Source organism: Canis aureus, chromosome 34 (genome assembly GCF_053574225.1).
Source record: "Canis aureus isolate CA01 chromosome 34, VMU_Caureus_v.1.0, whole genome shotgun sequence".
Lineage (NCBI taxonomy): Eukaryota > Metazoa > Chordata > Mammalia > Carnivora > Canidae > Canis > Canis aureus.
Genome location: NC_135644.1, coordinates 12,722,257 through 12,749,572, shown reverse-complemented (window position 1 = coordinate 12,749,572; position 27,316 = coordinate 12,722,257). Strand labels below are relative to the sequence as shown.

Below are 27,316 nucleotides of genomic sequence, written 5' to 3'. Positions count from 1 at the left end.
AGGGCCTCCCCGGAGAACAGGAGAGACAGCATGTTAGGTTGAGGGGAGGAGATTACAACACCAGATCTTAGAAATTTAGAGACAACGTTCTGATTTGACCAAAAAGCGAAACCATGTGCAAAAACAAACAAACAAACAAAAAAAATCAGATGGAACTACAGAAAGATGGTCGGATCTAGAATAAAAAGACAGCCTTAGGTCTTGGCCCTACCTCTAGCTAGTTTTAGTTCTTCAATAAATCGGTGAAGCTCTCCGAGACCATTTCTTCTTATATAAAATGGGATGATAATCCCTACCTTGAGTGCTGTAAGGAAAAACAGAAAATGCGTGTGACGATGAACTATACTATACAAATGTGAGCTGTTGTATCTTCAGAGATTTGTGGCCTGATCCAAGGAGTAAAAGAAACAAGATAGCTTAATGACTTCCAATAACACCACAATGAGAGCCACACTTCCCAGCACTGTTTTAGCCATGCTTTGAAGGAGGCCCCAAGGACCTGTGAGAGGGTCACAAAATTCTTGCAAAATTGTCTTAACCAGGATACTTGTATTTTACCATCATTTTAAAAAGTAGCTTGTCGGGATCCCTGGGTGGCGCAGCGGTTTGGCGCCTGCCTTTGGCCCAGGGTGCGATCCTGGAGACCCGGGATCCAATCCCACGTCGGGCTCCCGGTGCATGGAGTCTGCTTCTCCCTCTGCCTGTGTCTCTGCCCCTCTCTCTCTCTCTGTGACTATCATAAATAAATTTTTTTAAAAAATTATTAAAACAAATAAATAAATAAAAAGTAGCTTGTCAGTTAGTACATCTGAGAAGAGGGAATGTTATGAATCCAAGACTGAGTGTCAAAATAGTGAAAAAGTAGATACAGACTAGGAAATACTCAAACCAAATAAAACCGGTTGTGTGTTGTTTTATTACAGAATTCTTTATTCTTTATTACAGAATTATTACAGAATTCTTCAGAGCCTTTGCTATGCATATTGTGACCCAATAGAGAGTCCCAGGAATCAGCAGGTCAGGCTGATGGATCTGTCAAGAAATGCCCTGGAACACCAAACCTATCCTTTATTCACATCTTCATCATCACATCATACTCGACCCTGAGTATGAGGATTGGACTAATCTCATACTCAGGATTTCTAAGGTTTTGGACCCGAGGCAATTTGCCCTTCTTCATCTGTAGCCAAATGTTTGCAAAGGATTAAGCCTCCTAGATTCATTAACTAACTCTTATTGAGTGCCTGTGTGCCACGCCTAGCACAGGGCTATTGTACAGAGCACATAAAGCAAGTACAAACTTCAGGCCTTAAGGAGTTCCAGTGGCAGAAGGAGGCAAATAATGAAGTGACGATGCGGTTGGCTGTTCGCTTTGAACAGCTATCCATTGGCCTATAGCAGGGGTCTGGCCTCAAACTCGAATGCCTCCCCAGGCATGGTCCCCAGGAGAGACGGGGAGGCTGGGACTGCGGGATGGGAGAAGATAGGCCTGGTCTGCAAGCAGAAGCCCCATGAAGCATGCACTGGTTGTTGAGGTGGAGGACCATGTTTACTACACCTCCCAATCTTTCAAGAGAAGCCAGAAATCTGAATTTTTATGTGAAATCGCCTGATCTCTAGTGATGTCAGCTAGTTCAGACTTTAAAAAAAAACACTTGCAGGACCATCGGAACTCATTTCATGGATTGCCAGATGGTAACTTCTGGCTCGCAATTACCCGTGTCACCAAAAATTATTCAAGAGGGCGACAAGAACACAAGAAGTTTGTGAAACCCTGCTCTGTAGACTACTAACCATAAAGGAAGTGTAAGTGCCAGGTGGTATTCAATCTTCGTAACAGAGAAATATTTATAATGGGCATAATATGTGATGGTCATATTACTATTTTGATTGTAAGAACCCATGTGAATAAGTCACCAGGATACTGTTACCTCAGTTTATCCATCAAAAAGCAACAAAAACTTGGTTTTCCCTTGGTAGCAAAAAAAAAACCCACTAAATTTTCCAAAACAAAGCAAATAGAATAGAAATGGTGAGGGGAACCTGCATGTTTGCTGAATCCAAAATACTGTTTTATAATCCTGCCCCTCTAGATTCCCCAAATACTTGAGTTTGGGGAGGAATTCTGGTACACACATACTATATTTATATAATTACCATTTGTTTCAAAATTGCTACCCAGTACACTTCGCATGTCACCCAACTGTAGTATTTTTGTTTTTTGAGGACTGGGATTCCAAAGATGCTGAAGGGTTACCCCAGAGGGGACCGGAATACTGTCCAGCCAGGTTGGCTACGATTACCTCAAGGAGAAACAGAGACAGTTGATTAATTTGGTCTCCCCTGTTTCTCTGACTGCTATTTCTCACTCATCACAGTGTCCACTGTCTCCTTCCTTGGGTTATTACAAGTTAAGCCTCTCCTTCCTTCTCTTCTTCCTGGTGAGGTTATTTATGACCACAGCTTCTATTATCATATGGACGGCTAGGACTCTCAAGTCTGCTGCTCAGGCCCATCCCTCTGTCCTGAATCTAGATCAATGTGTCCAAAGACCAGACATCTCTGAAAAGGATCCCACAGACCTTTCAAACTACATCATGTGAATAACAGAAGATGGGGCAGCTGGCTGGCTCAGTCAGTAGAGCATGTGACTCATGATCTTGGGGTTGTGATTTCAAGCACCACATTGGGAGTAAGGATTACTTAAAAATAAAATCCTTTTAAAGAAAATAAGTAACAGAACACATCACTTTTACCCCAGAGCCCACTTTTCCTCTTTTGTTCCTATCCTTGGTTACGATACCTGTTACCTATGCCAGGAACTCAGGGCTTATCATAAGCTCCTCTTGTTCCTACATCCCCTCCCCCCATCAGGCCAGCCATCAAGTTGGATCTCAGCAATTTGTTATCTCTCCGTCACCTTCACAGACTACCTTGGTTTAGTTCACCTCTTATCTGGACTTTATTAGGATAAGGTTGAAAATACCTTGCCCTGCCAACAGGACCCTCTACAACTGACCTGTGTAGCCTCATTGTCACCGCTTCACCCCTTGCATGTTATGCTCCAGTAAAAACTCTTAGTGTTGAGTTAATGTTGATGGGATCCAAATGTTTGCAGCTCAGCATCTTTGTCAGCCTTAAGCCTTTACTCAGACCCCAGTTTCCTCACACCAGGCAGTAAGCAAGCCAGAGGGGTGTACAGACTGCCAAATCGCCGGAACACGCGCTAGGGGACCCCTCCTAAAATAGTGAGGCCCCACCACAGTGTCCTTGAGATGCCTTACAGGTCCCCCAGCCTGCCTCTGCCTAGAAGACCCCTGAACAACTTCACCCTCACTTTCCTGGCCACCTTGCCTTTCGTCCTCTTAGACCTCAGGAATGCTAATGTTTGTCAATAATGAACACACATGTATCCCCAAATGTTGCTGCTGGGTCATTGTCTTATCTTGGAAAAAACTGGCCCAACTAAGAGGGCCTGGTTTTCTCCTCCAGGCCCCTGTCCATTTTGTTTCTACTCCCAGCCGGGACACAGGTGGATTTTTCTTCATGAGGAGGAGGGATCCGACTGAGCCATTGGCCCAGGTCAACTGACATTTCTCATCTTCATCAGTCTGTGGCTCCGTGGATATTATTGGTTAGGATGAGGCTAACTTGAGCATTTGTGGTTTTCAAAAAATAAGTTTATTAAAACAAAACATTTTAAATTAATAACTCATCCTCGTGTAGCTTCTGATGCACTTTAAGGCTCATAGTAAGAAAATCCTAATGTCCTTAAGAAAATTTATTGGGGTTTTCAGTGGGAGGAAAGGAATTTTCATGGCACTCTATCCTGCAATTAAGACGCGGCAGGAATCGCCTTTAGATGCTTGACTCGTGTACACACAGGAGAAAGGAACAGCTGTCACTCTGAGGCAATAAATTGTCATTTAATTATCTATTAATGTCCTGCAAACTGGAAGTCATTTGATATTTTCTCCAAGAAAACATCTCCAAATTGTCAGCAGTCTCCCTTGCGTCCTAATTATTATGTCACTAACTGTGTTGGTTTCATTTCTGTTTTCCACAAAATGGGTCCCTCAGCATTGGCTGATCATAGTTATCATTTTTTAATGGCCAAATCTGATGGATTTACAAAGAGTTTCCCCCAAAGCCGCGGGCCATTTGGGCCTTGTGCGTCAGTGCGAGGCAAATGTGAATTGAGTAATGCTGCCTCAACCATTTGTCAACACCTCAGAGCAGGAAATGTCAACAGCACATGACAGTGATCAAACTAGTTATGAATTTGAATTTGGCTGTTCTCCTTTTAAGAATGGTAACTGCGTGATGTTATCTATTACCTTTCAATTTCAGAGTCTCTCTCTCTCTTTTTTTTTCTTAACTAGATAGTTTAATTTTATGTCATAATTCTTGACCTACCAACCATGGGGAGAATGTCATCAAGGGAACTAGAGATTTAGTCTACAATAGTAATAATTACGAAAACAGTAGGAGCTAACAGGCGACAAGGGCCCTATTCTGAGTGCTTCGTGCGTATGGGCTCAATCCAGCAGAAACTCTGTGAGCTGGTTTTTGCTATTGTCCTCATTTTACTGATGAGAAACTGAGGCACAGAGAGATTTATTACGGTTTCAAAGCCAGGCAGTCTGCCCTCAAAACCAACTGCCCGCACCAGAAACAGCAGCTTCTTCATTGTCATCAAAAGCATCCACTGGGGGCGTCTGAGTGGGGCTCAATGGTTGAGCCTCATCTGCCTTCAGCTCAGGTTGTGATCCCGGGCTCCTGGGATCGAATCCCACATCGGGCTCCCTACAGGGAGCCTGCTTCTCCCTCTGCCTATGTCTCTGCCTCTCTCTGTGTGTTTCTGATGAATGAAGTCTAAAAAACAAAACAAAAAAAACAAAACAAAAAAATACAAACATTTATTGGATGCTTAGGACAGGCATGTGAACTATTTCACACGCGTTCTCTCATTTAATTCTCACACCCCATAAGCAAGTACGATAGTTCCTCCCCATTTTACAGAAGAGAACACTGAGGCTCACAGGGTTATGTGCCCAAAGCCACCTAACGGCTGAGTGCCGGGTCAGGGACAATAGGTCTGTCAGACTTTCTACCATTGTGAGAGCTGCCAGTGAGGATTGGATTCTGATCCTGGCAGAGCAGCAGGTCCTAAATAAAGTCACCAGCATATCAGCAAGGAAATTAAAAATGCCCTGGGAGACCCTTTGGAGACATGGGAGCTTCTAGTGCTGGGGCAGCTGACGACTGGGCCATTTCACACCGACGGGAAGGAAAGTAGTGCTCAAAACAAAGCAAAACACCAAAAGGATGAAGGCGTGTCAGGAGGACACGGGACCAAGATTGAAGACGTTCCCAGTGTCCCCAACTGGGACAGTTTGAGCACCAGATAGATAACTGTAGTATCAGATTATAACTCAAAGAAAAAATAAATACCCGTGAGTCCATACTGATAAAAATAAATGATTGAATAAATAAATAAATAAATAAATAAATAAATAAATAAATGGGCAGAGGACAAAAACTATCCTGAAGGAAGGAATCAAAATTATAGGTGTCAAAGGCACAAGGAAAGTAAAAAAAAAAAAAAAAAAATCCCCTGAAGCCTCGTAGCAATAATAGTGGCAGGCGGGGTCCCCTGAGGAATGTGAAGGTTAGTGGGTGAGGCTCTAAGGAGAAAGGGGATCTTTGTGCAGCCTCAGAGCAGCTACCCCAAAATATTGATTAATGACTCTGGAGGTTTTCACAGTCAACGCTTTCGCACTCCTTCCTCTAGATAATGAGATTAATACCTTTTCTCCTGAGGGTGGACTGGGTTTGTGGCTTCCTGGTAACAAACCTAGCAAGGAAAAGGGAACGTGCTAACTGGCGGTCCCACCTGAACCAGGTGATCAAGGTTAGGGTGGTCTATAGTACATGTCTGCTCCTATCAGGAACCCTCCCCCCCAAACACACACACTCACACACTCACACACACACACACAATGTCTTGAGAAAGGCCCTTCCCCTGCGGGGTCTTCTTCCCAACAATCCATAACCTCCGTCCAGTCACGAGCCCACAGCAGACAAACCCAAATTGAGGGACATTTGTACAAAATGCCTGATCAATACTCTTCGAAAGGGTCAAGGTCATGAAAGACAAGGGAAGCCCGAGAAAATGTCACAGATTGGAGAGGACTAAGGAGACATGACAAGTAACCAGGATGTGGTATCCTGGATCCAAAAGGGATGTCGGTGACAACACTGGTGACATCTCAGTTACGGCCTGTGCTTTAGTTAATAGACTCCTATCGACGTTAATGCCTCCGCTGTGGTAGCTGAGCCGTGGTCTGTGCGGTCGTAGTGGGAGGGCAGCACCCAGGGGCCGCGGGACCGGGCAGGAGGCTGCAGGTAGTACCTCGGGTCTGGAGTTGCCTTTTTCTTCTTTTAACCATTTGGGGCTTCCATGTCTTCTCTCATCAGACTGGACCCGCTCACCCCAGGTTTAGGATTTTCTCTATTAGCTGTGAAAAGCCTGGAAGGGAATTCAAGCAAACAGGTGGCCCTGGATTAGGGGGCGCAGGAGGCGTGGAGACACCTCCAGGGGATGGAAGCACCGAGAGCGCCGGGAAACAGCGCACACTTTCCCTAATAGCACACGTCGTTGGCTCATTAGCTGGAGGGAGCGCACCGGGCTGCAGTGAGACGTTAATAGGTGTGGGGTCATGTGGGGACTCTCTGCGCTATTTTCTCAGCTGTCCTGTAATATTAAAACTATTCTGAAAAACAAAGTTTATTTAAAACTAAAAATAGGGACACCCAGGTGGTTTAGCGGCGCCTTCGGCCCAGGGCCTGACCCTGGAGACCCGGGATCGAGTCCCGTGTCCCTGCACGGAGCCTGCTTCTCCCTCTGCCTGGGTCTCTGCCTCTCTGTGTGTGTCTATCATGAATAAATAAATAAAACCTTAAAAATCAAAATAAAAAATTGTCCTGCCCGCGTTCCCGAGGTAAACAGAACAGAGGGACTCACTGAAGCTTCACCCCAGCTGCTCTGCTTTGGCCCCGGGGGACCTCGTGAGGGTGCCCGGGGAGAGAGGATGTGACAAGTGGCAGAAGCAGCACAGAGATGATGGCAGGACTCAGAGGGGACACAATTAGTCATAACAGGAAAGAGGGGCGGCGGGAGAGCTGAGGAGGGCAAGGTTGGGACCTTCAGGCGGGTCGTGGACCTTGGCTGCGGGACAGTCGTGCCTGTGACCTGCTCCCCCTCCCCGCCTCTGCCTTCAGGATCATGCTGAGACTGTGCTTCTCCCCATTCCCTCTCCCTCTTTCCCAGTCTGCCCTGTGCCCATCCCCACGGGGGATGCCGGGCCTGGTGTGGCCCGGTCCCCCCAGCACAGGCCACTGCCCCCCCAGAGCTCTCTCCCTGGTTCTGGTGACTGCCCCCTTGTCCCCCCACCCTTTTTCCCACCATATCAAATGCACGATCCAATGGCACTGGTACAGCTGCAGGTGCCACGGTGACACCGCAGTTAGCGGCCTCCCAGCTTGCTCCTTCCCTCTTTCTGGGGGAAAATCCGCCACAGGCCATTTACCCAAATAAGCCTCTTAATGCGTTGGGGGATTTTTCGTTTTGTTTTTTGCTTTTGACGTTTGAGTTTCTGAAATGGAAAAAAGTGTTGAGTGTCCCATCCCCGCCTCCCCAGCCCACCGGCCAAATAAGTCCCCGCTGCCAGGGCGTTTCTGCGGCCTCTGAAATCTTGAAATAAATATCGAAAGAAACGACCCCAGGTGTTCATGTTGAGCGACGGCACCGAGTGGGCCGCAGAGCCTGTCCGCTGGGGCGTCCTCGACAGTCTCGAGGCGTCGTGGAGACCGCGGGGGCTTGTCGCTGTGCCCGACGGCTCATCAGCAGGTGCAGGGGCTGTGCCGAGGCCCCCCGGGGTGGCGGGCTGCAGGGAGGGCCCCCACCGCCGGCAATGCTGGGGTCCCACACCCGTTTCCCTGAAGTCTGCCCATAATGTGCTAAATCCTCTCGTTAACCTCGGCCCCGTTTCTCAGTTGAGTGTGTCACCTGCTTCCCGCGGGGACTACAGCCCATGGCAAAAGTTACTCACCATATCTGTCGCCTGCTCTGTATCTTCCCCTTTAGGACATAAACTCCACGAGGGCAGAGATGTCAGGTGCTCCCCCTTCGCGGCCGTGGCTCCCCGAGAATAAACGAGCGTTCGGGTTGTCTGCACTGTCTCATCCGGTGTCACCGGCCGCGTGTGGCTAGGGAGCACCTGCCATGTGGCTGGTAGGACAGCAAAAGCGTTTTACATTTTATATAATAGCAACTTTAGTAGCCACAGCAGCAGTCTTTGGAAATTCCCCGAGCGGAAGGCAATTGTCGAGCTGCTGGAGACCACGCTGCCCCAAGAGGAGTTTGGAGGGGGGCTCGGTGGCTGTTGGCTTCGCTCCCCGGGGGAGCAGGGGTTCCTGCAGTGCTGGTCTCTCGGGAGGCTTCTGGGCAGGCAGGCCTGGGCCCCTATGCCTTGCTTTTATACATCTACATTTTCATGTCCCTGCAAACTTTCTGTTATTTGGATAATAGAGTTACAGTGTGCTCCCCAGGCCCTGACAAACTTGCCGCGTACAAAAGAGCCCTGGCCCCCAGCCAAGGGAGTCTCCAGCTGCTGACTGACCCTGCCTGGAAAGTCAACTTGGAAGAGACGCAAATGTCCTAATCCTCTTCCAAACCACTCTAAGTAGGTTTTATCCAGTGACCTGTAAAACCAAATTAGTAAAGGGACACTTTAATTCCAGCTCATTAGAGAGCTTCTAAAAATCTTTGAGAAAGCCAACACAGCAAATTTCTGTGCTGGGGGGCTGAGAAACGCATCCCACTTTCAGAAGCAAAATGTCCTTGCTTTCTTATGGTCCTCGCACATCATTCAACACGCAGGAGATAGTTTCTGAGGCTTCCACAGGGACCCCCCCGCCCCCCAGTAGGATGGGAGCAGTCCCCGCGCAAGAGAAAGATAGGGGGGCCTGGGGAGGTCAAGCGATTTCCCCACGATCTGCCAAGCCTGGTCCCAGCGCTGGTCTCCTGATTCCAGTGCAGGGAACGTTTGCACTGTTCTGACGATTACCCCAGGAGCCGGCTTATTGCACAATATCAGGAAATGGTCCATATGGAATCCTGGCCCACAGAGCGTACATGTTCTGCTTTTATTCTGCAGCTTTTTTATAAAGTGCGTTTTCCTTTCCCATAATGTCATCTGGAAGCAATTCCTCCCAACAGCTGGATTTGCTTTCACAATTGGTAAACACGTAAAATGGAAGGCCGGGGAAGATGCGGAGTGTCACCAGAGGAGCCTTTCCCCCCACCCGCTTGGCTCATGTTCTGAGGCTTATCTTGGGTCCCTGCACAAGCCTCATCAAAACTGAGAATGTCTTCAAACAAGCGACCCACACTGCATTCCCTCCTTCAGGGGGTCAACATGTTCTTTGGGGGAGAAATTTTCTGAATATTTTGCAGATAAAATTGATCAGATGCAGACCAGATTGCCAGCCGCCAAGATCTCCGAGCGACATGTGGAGGCCAGCGGAGCAGCATCTGCCCCACGTTCCCACCGTCCCGGGGCTGTCAGGATCCTGGGGTCCCACAGGAAGTCTCTCGGAGGGCACAGCCTTCCCAGGACGCCTGCCACCCGAGCCCGTACAGGACCGGAGCCCCAAGAGCCCCAAGAGCCCCGATTGGGTCATCAAAGAGGATGACTGGTCCCAGCCCCGCGCTCCCCTGGCATAGGTTTTCCCGCAGGCACAGGCAGCAGGCGGCCAGGACTCCGGAAGGCCCAGAGCACAGCTGTCATTTGGGTGTTGGCTCACACCCTCTCCACTCTGGCTCCAGGGTCTGGGGGTGGGGGGGCTCCTCTGGGGGGTCACCCACACGGCTAGCTCTGGTCCAAGAGGTTTAGGGCACAGTTTAAGCTGGAATATAGTGCTGGGGACAAAGCTCAGGCTTCAGGCACTCTCCTCCCACATAAGAAATGCTAGTCTTTGATCAAAGTTTCAAATTTGGAAGAAATCAACCTGGCATGTGGCTGGACTCTCGGAGGGAGCACGAGACTATGCCATTGACCAGGCAGCCCTGCAAAGACGTGGGAGGGTGTGTGTGTGTCACCCGGGCCCAGCCGCATGGGTGACCTCAGCACGGTGCCGGCCAGCGGGGGTGAAGGTGCGGGTGGGAGGGGCTGCCTCCCCAGCACCACCACCCCTCTAGGTAGCCAGGGCCCCACTCCCCACGCGGGGGGCTTCCCTGTGTGTGGACCTTCGGCTGCAAAGTCCCCCTGGAAGAGATGGGCGTCCCTCCCACCTAACAAACAAAAGCCGACTCTCAAGGGTAGTGCTCAGCAGAGGACCCTGAGGCCCGCTGCCCTGCTCCTTGGCACAAGCTGCAAATGGAACCCCTTGGCCTGGGCCCACGCTGCACGGAGTGCTCTCCACCTCGGTTCTGCTTCCACCCCAGGGCCCCTCTTCTCTCCCCCTCCTTCACGAAGAAGCTGCATGTTGTCTGGAGCCAGGGGACACAGATTTCATTGCACATTTTTCTCAAAGTCATGCCTCATAGCTGAAAATCCGAAACTCCGCGTTTCTGGTTGCATGCCAAGGCTGCTTGCTCCAGACCCTGGTCCCTCTGGTCTGGTTGCCTGGACTGCTAGGAAGGGCCCTCGGGGTACACTTGGAGTGATTCACTGAAGCAAAGGGCAGAGGGGTGGGTGGGTGAGAGCAACCCACTGGTTAATACCTCTGGGTGATCCTCTAGATTAAAGCAACTAGAGACTCAACAGCCACGTGCAACGTGTGGGCCTAGTTTGGATCCTGATTCAAACGTATCAACTGTAAGAAGACATCTTGGGGTATAGCAAGCAGGGAAATTTGAATTTGGACTGGGCATCAGAAAATGTTTTAAGAATTTATTGTTAATTCTGATATGTGTGATAACGGTGTCGTGGTTACATAAGACAATGCCTTCATCTTTCAAAAGGTATGTAGTGAAATATTTGGGGGTGAAACGTGATGTCTGGGTTTTATTTTAAAATACTGAAGAAAAAACACCTGATGAAGCAAATATGGTGTCTTAGTCCATTTAGGCTCCTATAACAGAATACTGTGGCCTGGGTGTAAACAACGAAATGTATTTCTCCGGGTTCTGGAGGCGGGAAGTACGAGACGAAGGTGCTGGCAGATCCGGTGTCTAATGGGAGCCCGTTTCCAGGTTCAGAGATGGGGTCTTCTCACTGTGACCTCCCCTGGTGGAAGGGGCGAGGGAACTCCCTCGGATCTCTCTCTCTCTCTCTCTCTTTTCTTCAGATGAAAGATTCTTTTTGTTTAAAGTAATCTTGATTTCAAGTCCCACTTGGATCTGTTTTATAAGGGCACTAACTCATTTACCACATGCCTTAATCACCTCCCAAAGGTCCCACCTCCTAATATCACGTTGGGGGTTAGGTTTCAACCTATGAATCTGGGGAAGGAGGACGACATAATCATTCCCACTATAGCATAAGACGTTGATGGTTAAATCTAAATGATGGATATATGGGACTCTATACTAGTCTCTCTACTTTTATGTATGTTGAAAAAATTTATAATAGAAAGTTTAAAATACAGACAATTTTGGGGCGCCTAGGTGGCTCAGTCGGTTAAGCATCTGTCTTCGGTGCAAGTCATGACCCCGGGGTCCTGGGCTAGAACCCCGCATCGGGCTCCCTGCTCAATGGGGAGTCTGCTTCTCCCTCTCCCTCTGCCTCTCCCTGCCAGCTTGTGTTCTCTCTCGCTCTCTACCAAATAAATAAAGAAAATATATTCTTTTAAGATTTTATTTATTTATTCATGAGAGACACAGAGAGAGGCAGAGACATAGGCAGAGGGAGAAGCAGGCTCGCTGCAGGGGAACCCACTGTGGGCCTCCATCCCAGGACCCCGGGATCAGGACCTGAGCTGAAGGCTCACGCTCAACCATTGAGCGCCAGTAAATAAAATCTTTTAAATAAAATAAAATACAGTCAATGTTATCACAAAAGCTCAGAGGAGGACCAAACAACCTGTTGACCTGCATCAATGGTGATTGAGTCTGTAATGAGGTTCCTAATCCCCCTGATGGCCAGGAGGGGTTAGCCCTTGGGTACCACAGGGAGCCGAGAGGGACCAGTCCAAGATAATCCATCCGAGCTTTGACCAGAGGGTGTAGGACCACCCTCAGCTCCTCTGCTTGGCGGGAAGGGGAAGGGAGTCCTGTCCCAGAACAAATGCAGCCTCCCACACCCCAGCTCTCACCAGCTTCTGAGACTGTGGTTTCCTCCTGAGTGTGCTGCATTGCTTCACGAGCAGCTCAGGGGCTTACGTGGGGGAAAGTAGGCCACAGGCCCCTGAGTAACTGGCAGGTAAAGTTCTTGCTAGTCCTGCTCTGGGTTGCTCTGGCTTAGAATGTTCTCACCCCCCAGCACTCTACCCTGTCTAATCCACATGCTGGCTGTCATCCTGCCCTGACTCAGGCACAGACATGAGTCTGGGTGAACCTCCTCCTGTCTCCTTGCAGGGCACCGGGCAGGATGAAGACTGCCTTTCAGGGGCGGTGGCAAAGGCCTCTAGTTAGAAAAGTCAAAGCAGGCCCGACACTTACTCTTATCCTACTCTGGCCCTTGGCACCAACCTCTATGTTCTCAATCTAGGTTAATCCATAATCCATAATCTTTAGCCTTAACCTGGTCTTAGGAAGTAGAAGATTCTTTGCTGTTTTACTCACTTCCTCTTCCTGGCTGAAACATAGACTTTTTCTAGAAAACCGTTGTTTCCCCTTCTGCTTTGAAATATTCTGGGTTTTCTATTTTTCTTTAGATCCTTGAGTAAATGGTAAGCACCGTTTCCTGGTGCCGGGCCATTCCTGTCCTTTCTTTTCTTCTTTTTTTCTTTTCTCTTCTCTTCTTTTCCTTTCTTGTCTTTTCATTTTTTCTTCTTCATTTTATTCCTGTATAGTTAATATACAGCGTTACATTCCCTTCAGGTGTACAATACAATGATTCAGCAATTCCATATATTACGCAGTGTGTTCATCACTAGTGTCCTCCTTAATCCCCTTCACCTATTTCACTCATTCCCCCCACCCACTCTTCTTTGGCAACCACCAGCTTATTCTCCATAGTTAAGAGTCTGGTTTTGGGGGTTGTCTCTTTTTTCCCTCTTTGTTCATTTGTCTTGTTTCTTTAATTCCACATCTGAGTACAATCATATAGTATTTGTCTTTCACTGTCTTACTTTGCTTAGCATTATACTCTCTAAATCCATCCATGTAATTGCAAATGGCAAGATTTCATTCTTTTCTAATGGCTGAGTAATATTCTATTGTGTATATATATCACATCTTCTTTATCCATTCATCTATTGATGGATACTTGGGCTGCTTCCATAATTTGGCTAGGGTAAATGATACAGCTATAAACATCCGGGTGCACGTATCCCTTCAAATTAGTGTTTTTGTATCCTTTGGGTAATTACCCAGTAGTGCCATTACTGGATCGTAGGGTCGTTCTATTTTTAATTTGTTGAGAAACCCCCATATGGTTTTCCACGGTGGCTGTATGATTTGCCTTCCCACCAACAATGCTAAGAAGGCTCCTTTTTCCACATCGTCACCAACATCTCTTGTATCTTGTGTTTTTGATGTTAGTCATTCTGATAGGTGTGAGATAATCTCTCATTATGGTTTTGATGTGATTTCCCTGATGATGGGTGATGCTGAGCATCTTTTCATGTGTCTGTTGACCGTTTGGATGTCTTCACTGGAGAATTGTCCATTCACATCTTCTGCCCATTTTTAAATTGGATTATTTGTTTTTTGGGTGTTGAGTTGTATAAGTTCTTTATATATTTTGGAAACTAACCCTTTATTGCATGTTACATTTGCAAATATCTTCTCCTATTCTGTAGGCTGTCTTTTAGTTTTCTTGGTGGTCCTCCCTGTCCTTTCTTAGTACTGACAGCACCCAGTCCTTTGGAGTGGAAAGAAAGGCCTCATGTGTAAAGGTAGTGCTATTGCTGAAGACCTGGCCATACTATTGCCAACATATTTTATAAGTGAGATTGCTCTCACAGAAACAAACAAAAATTTTTTTAATTCCTATTTACATTTCATTAGACTCAATATTTGGTATTTCTACAACATTTAAATAGGTCCTCTAATTTAATAAGGACAAGTCTTACCAATAGCATACACTTTCATTCTTTAAATTTCTGCTCATTTTTGGTAAGTAATACAGGCACTGACACTGCACAAACTGAACGGGAGCCCCACCAGCGGTGACGGCGTGCAGTAGCTATGACATTTCACTTGTCAGTGGGCGCGTAAACGTCCAAATTCAGCCTATAAAGGGTGATTAGAGAAGGTCAACGTAGAAAGTGCAAAAGTGTGGGCTGTTCAAAAGCCAAATATACAAAAGTTGAAACTGCTGCCCAAGCCCCAGCTAGAATGTAAGTGCCTTGTAGGCAGGAACGTTGTTCATTTTGTACAGAGCTATATCCCAGTGCCTAGAACAGGGTCCCGCACACAGTAGATGCTTTAATGCTTTCTGGATTCATGAACTGCCAGCGCTTTGGAATCCTTGTAGCCACTTGTCCCATCCTGCTGTGTATGCCACTGTCACATCTTCAAGGTTGAAAGTTTCTTGAGAGCAGAAGTGAAACTTTTTCTCTTATAACACCTACACCATCCATAATTGAGATTTGATAAATACATATTGAATGGGTAGAAATATGTTTGTTCCTTTGGGATCTAGCTCGTGATTAAATAATTTTAAAACAAAATCTCTCACAGGTCATGAGAATAGCCATGGCTCATGCCATAGAAATGGACAACTGCTGGAGCCCCCAGAAGTTTTTCAAGTACTGTGTGGCAGCGAAGTAGATTTCCTGCCCCAGAAATCTGGAGAAAGAATTCACTTGAGGATTTAAGTCTGAGAAAAAAAGACCCAAGAAAGGAGGCAGAGAAGGGGAGGTCTTTTCCAGGGCCTAGAGATTAAGGCTATTTAGATACCACTTAAGAAAGGAACCAGATGCCAGCCAGGTTTGTGCTTCAGTTTAACCATGTCCCCTGCAAAACTTGCTTATGGGAAGATCAGAAGCTCTGACGATCATTACTGAAGGGGATTCAGAGAAATTATCGTCTACTCCCGGTTGAAGAGAGAACAAGTCCTGATCTTTTTTTGGTGTCAACCTCTACTGAAATGTGCTGTTGTCAAATCAAAAAGGGGATAGATTCGAATTTTACAACTCTGATGAAAGTGAAATAAAAGGAAATCTGTATCATCTTAATCAAAGCATGTGCCACCTGAGTCGGCTCCCTGTCTCGTCCCTTGGCCTTGGTGACTCTCATGTGCTGGAGGTTAAGGGTTTGTTAAAGAAGATGGGTTTTGATTAAGTGTCACATTTAGTGTGATGTGACATGCTCTTTATCATTGCAAGGGAAGATTGGGGACCAGGGGGAGCTTTATAGCTAGTTCCCAATATAAATTAGGAGTCTTGGGGAATGGGTACTTTGCAGTTGGCCTTGATCTTTCCAGGGCCCAATGAATGTGTGTATGTGAGAGTGTGCACACGTGGGTGTGTGTGTGTGTGTGTGTGTGTGTGGAGAGATGGCAGGAAAGTCAGTTTTCCCGTGTCTGCGCTAATGGGCTGGTTACCCCACTTGGAGTTTGACTTGCAATTGTAACATAAGGCTCTGGTTCTAAATTTGTCCACGTTCTTGACGTACGTGGGCAAAGGTCTCCCCACCTTTCACTCCTCTGGAATTGAAATTCCCATTCCAAGGATGGCTTGGGGAAATTTCAAGCATTCATTCATCCTTTTTGGGGACCATGCCATGGATTTGAAGATAGAGACACATGAGGAAGCCTTCCAAGTGCCACATGCCATTTCTAACCAGGAGCCGTGGCTATCGCCTCCCCCGACCTCACCCAGAGAAAGGAGAGCAGATGGAGCCAAAGCGTCCTCCCTCCAAATCTGAGACAGGCTATGAACCATCAGGCTCAGCTTCCAGCTTCACCTGGAGGATGGGAGCAGAGGGAAGTGGGGACACAGTAAATCATGAGGAGTGCTCATGAGGAGGGAAGGCAGGCAGTGGGGATGCAGGAAGACATCCCAGAAGGGACCACTCCCACCCAAAAGGCACGCAGCCTCCAGGTTAGTCTTTCTAAAGTATCACTTGTGGGGCACCTGGCTGGCTCAGTCGGAGGAGCCTACAACTCTTGGTCAAGGTCATGAGTTCAAGCTGCACATTGGGTGTAGAGATTACTACAAAAATAAATAAATAAACTTAGAAAAAAAATCACTTGCTTCAAGTCCTTCCCCTGCTCAAAACCCTTCCATAAATACCCCTTCCCTTCCCTCTCATTGCATATGAAAGAAAATCCCCACCCTTTAGTCCAGCGTTCAGTGCCATACATCCTGGCACCTGGCCTACTCACTGCCTCCCAAATGACTGCACTCTCTCCTACCTTCTAGCATTTGCTCTCCCCTATTTGGATGCCCTGCCGGGTCCTCCCTCCTATGGAAAGGCTGCCTGGCTTCCAAACGTTGGCTGCAGCCTTTCCTGTTTTACGGAGTCACAGCCCACTGAGGTAATGCCTTTTTTTCTTCCAAAAATATGGATGGATGGAGCTTCTACAGAGTGCCCAGAACCACTGTCAACACCTGGATTAGGTCACAGATCAAGACATTAAGGCGCCTGCCTTCAAGGAGCTTGCACTGTCCTCATCAGGGGGAATATGAAGTAATTAAAAGACAATGCGACAACGCATCAAAGTATTACTTGGGGGATCCCTGGGTGGCGCAGTGGTTTCGCGCTTGCCTTTGGCCCAGGACACGATCCTGGAGACCCGGGATCGAATCCCACATCGGGCTCCCAGTGCATGGAGCCTGCTTCTCCCTCTGCCTGTGTATCTGCCTCTCTCTCTCTCTGTGTTACTCATAAATAAATTAAAAAAACAACAACAACAAAGTATTACTTAGTGGTGACAGTCTCTATGGAAAGAAAAGAAAAAGAACAAAACAGAGCAGGGTAAGGGAGAGGAGGAGCCCCCTGCAGTCTGGGGCAGGGGGCTGGCTGCAGTGTTACGGGGTGGTCAGGGTACTTCTCACTGAGATGGTGAGAGGCTGGAGGGAAGCAAGGAAGTTAGCCAAGACGCTGGAGGGAAGAGAGCTGGCTTTTTTTTTTTTTTTTAAGATTTATTTTATCTTTTGGAGGGGGGGGGGCTCTCTTTTTGAGAGAGGGAGAGAATCTCAAGCAGCCTCCTCACTGAATACAGAGGCCAACACGGTCCTTAATCCCAAGACCTGGAGGTCATCGACCTGGGCTGAGATCAAGAGCCAGGCACTCAACTGACTGAGCCACGCAGCACCTCTAGAGAGTTCTGAACAAAAGGGCTCCAGGTAGAACTGTCCTAGTCTCCTCTGTCCTCACTTTTCCAGGGGGCTCTACACACAGCACAACTGGGAGAGGATCTGTGAACGAAGAAAGTATAGGAAAATCCACAGTGTTGAATAACAAATAGAAAGGTCGCCAACGTTGGGCACCAGCAGTGCTGCAGTTAGGCGAGTAAAGGACAAGTGCTTGGGTTTTATCGCTGCCTTCAAAGGTAATATTTTTTAATCAGAAAAATTATTTACTTCTTTCCTACACCTTATTGTTCAGAAAACCATCTCGCGTACACATCTGCAATAATGTACTGTCCCCACTCTGCTTAAAGGCAGAACAGCAGAGGTAAACGCCATCTCAGCTCATGGGATCTTGCTTCCCGATTTTACATGAATTCCTGAAAATCAGAAATGTGTCCCCTAAAAAGGAGAAAAAGGGGCATTCTAAAAAAAATCACTTTATTCTGTATTACAGTTGTAGCAATGGAATATATTTCCTTTACGAAACGAGAAACAAGAAGCAGATGCCCCTTTATGTCGTTGGTTTGTCAGTATGGGTCAGCAGGAAGAAACAGTGACACGCTTGTCCCTTACGTAGCAAGACATCTAGTCTAAGCTGTGATATGCTTGCTTGCTTTTTTTTTTTTTTAAGATTTTATTTTATTTTATTTTGAGAGAGAGAGAGAGAACACAAACAGGGGGCAGAGAAAGGAGCACAGAGAGAAAAAAGGTAGGCTACCCGCTGAGCAGGGAGCCCGACGTGGGCCTGGATCCCGGGACCCTGAGACCATGACCTGAGTTGAAGGCAGACACTCAACCCACCGAGCCACCCAGGTGCCCCAATATGCTTTTTTTCTTTTCAGAGATGCTTCTATTTCTGTGGCTTTCCATCCTTTTCCACATTTCCTATTAGAGGATTGGTACAACCTTTAAGACTCCATGAGCAGGAGCAAATCCATAGCTGCTGATTTCTTCCCCCAAAGGCACTTGAACCCATCAGACAGCCTGGCAGTTTCATACTCACCACCCGTCTGGCCATGAAAAAAAAAAAAAAAGGACACAGAGAAGTCTGATGAAGAGAAAAAGTCTACTGAGTTTTGAATGTGGGGGCATTGGATTGGTCCAGAAGCTTTCCAACTCCCCCCTGTAAACAGGAGCCAGATGCAAGTTCTTCCATGATCACTGCCCATTCACTCCTTGGGCCAAGAAAGCTGCTGGCCTCTGGCCCCCGCCCCATCACACAGAGCCACCACGTGCGAGCTGGCAACCACGTCACCGATGTCCCTCCGCTGGTGAGGACATCAGACCCCACCACCAGCGCCTACCCCGGCTACACCATCCCGGCCCTGCCCCCAGGGCGGCTCCCTCAGCTTCAGGCTGGGATGAGGGCTTGGTACAAGGGTCCGCGTTGGTGGCGGCAGGGACAGCTCTCACCTCCAGCCCCAGGCGCCACCTGGAAGCAGCGAGGGTAATTTTTTAGACATTAAAAATCACAAAAGTAGTAACTGGCAGCTGCTTCTTGATGTGAAAAACACAACAGAGACACCTGTGGAATTGCAAACACCCCTTTGCTTCATGAAACGCTGCCTCCCTGCCTCCTTCCTTCCCCTTTGCCTGACGCTGCAACCCTCCAGCTGCGGGGTGGTGGCCCCCCTCGCCTGCACAGCCCGGGGCTTTCTAGTAACCAGCAGCGCCCAGGTCATGCTGGGAGACGAGCGCTGGGAGGGAGTCTGGGCCCTGGTCCAGGCCTGCACCGCCTGCCCGCGTGTCCTTGGGCTAGTTCCTCAGTCAGCCTGTGCTCATCTGTAGAATGGGGTTTATCTTAACATTGTCCTGCTGCTCACTTCCAGATGATTCTTGCAAAGCCCTGGGCATACTGGCTCAGTCGGCCTCAGGGAGTGCTCCCTCTTGCATGTCTGGCCTCCAGGGGTCTCATGCCCCCCGGTAGAGCTTTCTTCCTCTTTCTGCTGGACCCCCAGCCCCTCACAGCCCCGGCTATCTTTATGTCATCTACGCTCTCTGCTGTCAGGCCCACAGTGGGGAGGCCCCCCACACGCACTCTCTCTGCTCACACGTCTGAAGTGGGGTCCCCACAGCCGCAGCTCTGGCCTCCACCCTACCACCCCCCCCACTTGTATTGGTGGCTACCACTTGATTTCTCCATCCGAGCTCCCCCCCTGCACTCCAGGCTGGGATACCCCAGTACACCTGGGTGCCTCCGCCTACCTGAGGCCCAAACCTGCCTCACCTCACCAGTCCTTGGTTGGGTTTACCCCCACCCCCTTCCCCTGAGCCCTGTCTTCCCACCCCTCCCCCTTCTTGTCATTCACAAGGTTCCTCCTCAACCCCCAGAGGATTGATGAGGTTAAAGGTTAAGAAAGATCCTAACAAAGCCTCCGCTATCAGAGAACTCCCAAGGCAATGGGCCGAGGCAGATAAGAACAATCCACAGAGGAAAGTGGTTTGACAAAAGGCAGCACAGCACTTGGGGGAGAGGGAGGAGAGGGGCCTACCTGGCCTGGGGGTCAGCCCAGACTTCCCTTAGGACGGCTGGGGGAGCCAGCGCAAGAGTTCACCAGGAACAGACATGAATCCATTTTCATTTTGCAGCAGGGCGCAGGTGGGATGGGAGGCCATGGCTATCACCTGAGGGAAGAAATAAAGATGGCTTGGCCGCAGGCACTCTCACCTGTGGAGACCCCACCCTACCTGGAAAAAAGGGCGTAAACCGCTGTTTCTGAGAGATCTCTCATAATTTTGTGTTCTTTTGAAATTACAGGACTACCAAAAAAAGAATTTTAATATATATTAATTATCATGTCTCTCAAAGGTCATGAGGAATCAGAAAATCTTGAATGTCACAAAAACTTAACCTACAGATTGTTCTCAAACTTAATGAATTTTTTTTGAAATCAAATGTTAGCAATTAAAGAAGCAGATGTAATTTACATTTCGTAGCCATCGCAATAAAAATGTGTGAATTTTAATTTTAGACTTCTCATATTTTTGAGCCAATAGCCGCCACCACCACCACCACCCCTGCCCACCAACACCCCCAGACTTCAAATGTTTTGGTAAGACCTTGGCACATTTGTAATGAGCTTAAGGAACTTTCCTGGGCCATCAGAACCAAGCATGCACCAGCCAGAACAGAGAGCACGGCTGGTGACCATTTTCAATGCTTCATTCGGCCTGGGATGGTGACATCAGGCAGGAGTGTAGGGACCTGGGAGAAGCAGAGGGCAGCACCCCCTGAGACTGAGTAGAAGGCACATGGCTTATTCTGCAGGCATTACTTCCAGGCTGCCTGGGGGGCTCAGTCAGTTGAGCGTCTGCCTTCAGCCCAGGTCATGATCCCAAGGTCCTGGGATCGAGCCCCACATCTGGCTCCCTGCTCAGCAGGGAGTCTGCTTCTCCCTCTCCCATTGCCCCCTGCATGTGCTCTCTCTCTCTCTCACTTTCTGTCAAAGAAATAAATAAAAAAAATTTTTTTAAAGATATTACTTCCTTGACCAAAGTAATACAGACTCACTAAACAAAATTTGGAAAACACAGGAAAGTAAATTAAATACATTGCCCGTAGTCCTGTTACCAGGATCAATGAACATTGATCACTTTTTTTATCTTCCTGTGATTTTTCTTTTCATCGGGATGTTCTTTTTTTTTTTTTTTTAACATAGTTGTCATTACGCCTACAATTTCGTATCCTGCTTTTCCTACTTACCGTATTGTTTCCTCTGTCATCGCTCGCTTTAGCGCACTCTAAAAAGTGATAAAATGTCATCAGGTGGATTTATCAAAGTTCACTTAACCGTTGCCCTCTAGTTGGCCATTTACATTGGTTTCAGTGTTTTGCCATTATAAATTTTTTGTTATTATCAACGATATTGCAATGCATATAGGCATATACGCACCTCAACCTTTTTTGACACTTAGGATTATTTCTTAAGATAGACTCTCAGAAAAAAAAAAAAAAAGATAAACTCTCAGAAGTGGACCTATGCGGTTAACACACACAAACGCTTCTGAGATTTTTAAATTCATATCGCCAAGTTGCTCCCCAAAGAGGCCTGCATTAACCTACGCTGCCACCAGCAATATGTGAAAATTCCAGCTTTGTGAAGGCTTCAGCTGCGCTGGCTGTTACCACTAGTTATATATAACTTATTAGGTAGAAAGGGAGCCTGTTTTCTTATGTAAACTTTTTGCTGAGGCTTATCATACACTCAGGGAAGTACACAAATTGTAAGTGAATTTTCACAAAGCAGACTTCTAAGTCACCAGCACCAGCTGGTAGGAACCGAACATGACCAGAACCCCAGAAGCACCTGCCGTACCTCCTTTGGCCCCTCTCCCTCACTGAAGGGTAGTCACCGTTCTGACGTCTTGCACACAGGTTAGTTGGGGACAGTGGCATTGTTATTTTCATTTTTGTGATTGCTAGAGCAGCTAACGTGTTGTTGTTGTTTTCCCACGTATCAGTCAGTGAATTGACTTCCTCTTTTGTAATTTGTCTTTCCAAGTTCTTTGGGAGCTAGTTGATTATTAAGCAATCTCCTAGTATCAAGTTTGGCCCAAGTTGGACTACCGTCATCTGAACACTGTTCAAAACCAGAGAAGTGTGCGTGTGCGTGCATGTGCGTGTGTGCATATGGGTTTATGCTCTCGCGATCCCACTCTGCCAATACTCCTCTTACTTTGTCCTGCTTCTTTCCTGCAAAGCAGGGTGGCGCCTCTGTAGGCAACACCTGGCAGGGGTAACTTCGGTGACAGAGCCGAGCCTAAATAGACTCTGCTCTTCTTTCAGTGTCTGTGAGAATTACAGAAATAGGTCACTGAACCTTTTTAAAAATAGAACTGACACATTCGGGGAAAACATTTTTTCTGCTGAGATAGCATACAGTATGAGATGAAATGATCTCTAGAGGATAGATGAATTTAGACATTTGGTATAAGAAATAAATATCCTTAATGGCAATAACTCACAGGAAGTAACATGTCTTTTATTAGAACGTCTCTAAGCATCATTACCTGAACAACCCGTCTGAAGTTTTCCCGCTTCAGCCCAACGTGGGTTCCTCTGAGGAGCAAGCAGCAGCCTGCTACCCCTGCCCGGCACACCTGGCAACTGCTGTGGAAAGAGAAGGGCCACACCATCAACTGCGGTCAGTGTTGGTGCCCCCACCCAAGCCAAGAACTCCTGTCTCACTTGCTTGCATTCTCTGTCTTGTGATTATTTGACATTATTTGCATTATTTGACAACCACCTGCTACGCCTGTGCTGTATCCATTCTGCACACCAGGCCGGGTCAGCTGCCGGGGTACAGCTCCATCCCAGCCCTTCCAAGGCCTTCACTGATTTGTGGCAGACCAACCCAGCATCTTTGCCCACGGGATCCCCAAGGGCTGTCTAAGGACCCAGGTCGGGACTTGGGGGCCCCTTTCTGGTTCTCTCCAGAGACATCTCTGGCACACTCATCATGTTGCCTTCAGAAGCCCCACGCTCCCATGGGCAGACACTTATGTCCTCTCCAGGGATTCCCAAAGAGCTGCCTACACTGCCATTCTTGGGCTCCACGAATGAGAGAGGCAAGATCTGTTGGCCGGAGAAGCAAAGCTCGGAGTTACTATGGGGAGGACACTTTGATTCAGCCCCAAGAAGGCAAGGAAGACACATAAAGAGCTTGGGTGTCCCCAGAGTAGGGGAGAATGGAAGCAAGGGAGGAGAGACTACAGAGCTGGGACAAGACACTTGTATTTCAGGAAAGTCTTGGGCAGCAGGGCGGGAGGTACAGGGCTAGTAGCCCCCGAGCAGCAGCTGGGGGGGGGGTGGAGGGGGGAGCAGGAGGCGACCAAGGGAAGGTGTGAGACGTTTCTCAGAAGCAGAATGCACAGGTGAGACCTGAGGACTTTGACATTGGTACCAAGGGAGAAAGACGCGTCAAAGATGCTGACACAGCGCGTCAGAACAAGAGCACAGTTCCTTTTTTCTGACACGTAGCCCATAGCCACTCAGTGAGCATGTGTGGGGTACTTGCCTTGTGTCAGATAGTGTTGTAGGCTCCGGGAATAATGTGTCATTCCTGCCCAAGGGGTCTGGGTGGCCAGAGCAGACAAGAAACACACAAGCAAATTAAAAAGATGATTACCTGTGATCCTAAGTGCTCTTGAAAGGTAATTCATGCTGGGGGGTGGGGGGTGGGGGGTGGATTGTGTGATCACAAAGCACTTTTCTGAGGAAGTGACATCGGAGTTGATATGAAGGAGCCAGTCCGGAGAAGAGCCAGGGCAAGAACATTCTAGACAATCAAAGTCCCCCCTGCAAAGGGCCCTAAGTAGGAACAGCGTTGGCAGGTTTGAGGAACAGAAAGAAGACTGCTGTGGCATGACAAAGAGTTTTACAACACGAAAGTGTTTTCTGACCTGTTTGCTGAGCTGCCACTGCCTTAGAGTTTCATCTTTGGTTTCTACACACTCCACATCCCTTCTAGACCCTTCCCCCATCTCTTTTCCTCTCTCTCTCTCTCCAGACCAGCTAAGGTAAGAAGTGAGATCAAGAGCCTTGAATCCCTTCTGAGGCTTGGGGAGGGACTAGAACCAGTTTGGTCTTTATAGAAGCCAAATGGGGAGGAGGCCCAGGGAACAGCCTGGCTCCTTTTTTTCAGGTCTGTCATTCTTAACCACTTTTGAAGTATGAACCCCTTTAGTAACCTGATACAAGCTGTGAAAAACATACAGATACATAATTCTTCTGAACACAACTTTGGGGGTTTGGTGGCTGAGAGGAAAGCTTGCTGTAGACCCCCTGCTAGGGCCTCTCCTTAGGCAGTCCTTTTTAAGCTAACCAAGCCTTTCTCACTAAGGCTGTGTTGCTTGAACAAGAGAGAGGACACACACACACACACACACACACACACAAAATCACCTTATAAACACATTAGCCTAGAATACAGGTTCTTATGACTCCTGTATCTTCCATAGTGATATATTCACATATGATACAATGTAACCACAATGATAATAAAAACACATTTGCACAGGTGTATTTTACTTTCTCCACCCATTTCTACTTATATCGTTTTATCCCATTGACATCCTTGGCACATGGGTAAGGAAGGCATTGTTGTACCATTTTACAGATGAAGACACTTGGGAATAGAAGGCTGAGCAGCATGTGTCCAATACTGGGGCCACTTGGCTGTAGCTTTGGGACAGGAACCAAGGTCTTGTCACTCCCAGGTCCAGGCTCCCCAAGAACAGGTCAGGGCAATGACCATCTTGACTTCTCTTTGGCTTCTCTCCCCATGGTCTTACCCCAGGTCCTGGAGTGACTCACCACAAAGGCAATATTTGGACGTACAACTCAGCCCGTATTGCCCTCCTGGTGGGAAACAGTGATATGGAGGAAGTGGTATTTTCTAACAAGGGCAAAGAAGCACTGAGCCTGACTATAGAAGTCAAAATTATGTGGATGGAGGGGAACTTCCCGCTGAGGCTTCCTCTTGGTCAATTAAACCTAGCAAGTCATTTCCTTTTTCTTCTGAAGACTTGCAGCATTTCCTTCCCAAAGAAATGAATCTAGAGGGGTGCCACCTAGTGGCTCAGACTATAAGGATCACCGGTTATTTTCCCCCCACATAATCCCCACCCCCACCCCCCTACCCCCGCCCCCAGTCCATGGGGCCACCTTGCCTATCAGAAAATTGGACCCATAACTTTTACTATCCACAAGGATAAATGTCAAATGGACCAGAAATGTAAATGTAAAAAAATGAAACCACACAAGTATTAGAAGGAAATATAGGTGGATTTATTTACATCCTAGGTGTGGGAAAGTTTCTTAAGCACTACACAAGCTGAAGGCAATTCTGGGTACCTGCTCCTGTAGAAAAGAGGAGATATGGAGTAGCTTTCTCTCCCATGCGACATTCATCCTTCCCAATGAGAGTGAAGTGTCTGTAACCCTCCCCAACCAGGATTCCTTCCATCAAGGAGAGGCAATGTGGACCTCTTGGAAGAGAAACAGGTAAAAAAAAAAAAAAAAAAAAAAAATCAGAGTGGCTCAGCTCACAGCCCCCATTACCTCCTTGGCAGCAGGGAAAAGAAGTCTCACTGCTTTGCCTCACAAAGGGAGAAACTTAGGACATCAAGATGCATGGGAACTCAGTCCAATTCCCAAATAAATGCTTTCTAATGAAAAATAAAATATCCAAATGAAATAAAAGAAAATATTAGTAAATTCAGCAGTATTTTTAAAAGCCCTGCTCTATGATCAAAAAAAAAAAAAAAAAAAAAGGAGAGAGAGAAGAAAAAAAGAAAAAAGGGGTAGGATGGTGAGAGAAAAACTTTGCAACATTTATGATAGATAGAGCCTAATCTGAAATATTAGGAATATAGGAACATTTAAATATTAAGGGAAAGGGGCCAAAATAAAGGCCATATATGACAAACCCACAGCTAACACCCTACTCAATGTTGAAAAACTGAGAGCTTTTCCCTAAAGATCAGGAACAAGACAAGGATGTCCACTCATACCACTTATTCAACATAGTACTGGAAGTCCGAGCCACAGCAATCAGACAAGAAAAAGAAATAAAATGCATCCAAATTGGTAAGGAAGAAGTAAAGCTTTCATTATTTGCAGATGACATCATATTACATATGGGAAACCCTAAAGACTCTACCAAGAAATTATAAGAACTGATAAAGGAATTCAGTAAGATTGCAAGATACAAAATCAATAAACAGAAATATGTTGCATTTCTATACACTAATAATGAAGTAGCAGAAAGAGAAATTAAGAAAGCAATCCCATTTACAATTGCATCAAAAATAATAAAATACCTAGGAATAAACCTAACTAAGGAGGTGAAAGATCTGTACCCTGAAAACTATAAAACACTGATGAATGAAATTGAAGATCACACAAACAAATGGAAAGACAGTTCATGCTCAAGTGTCCAACTCAACACCAGAAAGCCAAATAATCCAACTAAAAAATGGGCAGAAGGCATAAACAGATTTCTTAAAAGAGGATATCCAGATGGCCGACAGGCACATGAAAAGATGCTCAACATCACCATCATCAGGAAATGCAAATCAAAACCACAATGAGATACCACCTCACACCTGTCAGAATGGCTAACATCAAAAATACAAGATCTGGGCAGCCCCGGTAGCGCAGAGGTTTAGCGCCGCCTACAGCCTGGGATGTGATCCTGGAGACCCTGGATCGAGTCCCACGTTTGGCTCCCTGCATGGAGCCTGCTTCTCCCTCTGCCTGTGTCTCTGCCTCTCTCTCTCTCTCTCTGAATAAATAAACGTTAAAAAAAAAATACAAGATACAAGAAATGTTGGTGAGGATGTGGAGTAAAAGGAACCCTCGTGCACTGTTGGTGGGATGCAAACTGGTACAGTCACTATGGAAAACAGTATGAGGCTCCTCAACAACTTAAAAATAGAATTACCGTATGATCCAGTAATTCTACTCCTGGGTATTTACCCAGAGAATAAAAAATACTAATTTGAAGGGATACATGCACCTGGCTGTTTGTAGCAGCATTTATCTACACTAGCCAAATTATGGAAACGGCCCAAGTGCCCATCGATAGATGAATGGATAAAGATGATGTGGTATATACACAATGGAATATTACTCAGCCATAAAAAAAGAATGAAATCTTGCCACTTGTGACAACATGGATGGATCTAGAGGATATAACACTGGGACGCCTGAGTGGCTCAGTGGTTGAGCGTCTGCATTCAGCTCAGGGTGTGATCCTCAAGTCCCTGGATCGAGTCTCACGTCGGGCTCCCTGTATGGAGCCTGCTTCTCCCTCTGCCTGTGTCTCTGCCCCTCTCTCTG

General features: G+C 47.2%; 2 long non-coding RNA genes across 6 annotated transcripts; one reads left to right on the top strand and one right to left on the bottom strand.

Moving 5' to 3' along the window:
* Nucleotides 1–797: 797 nt before the first annotated feature.
* LOC144304439 (uncharacterized) lies at nucleotides 798–23,643 on the bottom strand. 5 transcript variants are annotated; one of them, XR_013371349.1, is made up of 7 exons: nucleotides 23,490–23,602; nucleotides 22,483–22,582; nucleotides 21,176–21,213; nucleotides 19,965–20,097; nucleotides 8,115–8,293; nucleotides 5,811–6,532; nucleotides 798–4,875 (listed from the first exon to the last, which is right to left on the bottom strand). It is a non-coding gene; the product is annotated as an uncharacterized LOC144304439 (long non-coding RNA). The 5 variants fall into 5 exon arrangements; XR_013371352.1 differs by lacking the exon at nucleotides 798–4,875 and having other exon boundaries at nucleotides 4,907–6,532; nucleotides 23,601–23,643; XR_013371348.1 differs by lacking the exon at nucleotides 798–4,875 and having other exon boundaries at nucleotides 4,907–6,532.
* On the top strand, nucleotides 21,714–27,316 carry LOC144304440 (uncharacterized). The gene is made up of 3 exons (XR_013371353.1): nucleotides 21,714–21,847; nucleotides 22,462–23,991; nucleotides 24,771–27,316. It is a non-coding gene; the product is annotated as an uncharacterized LOC144304440 (long non-coding RNA).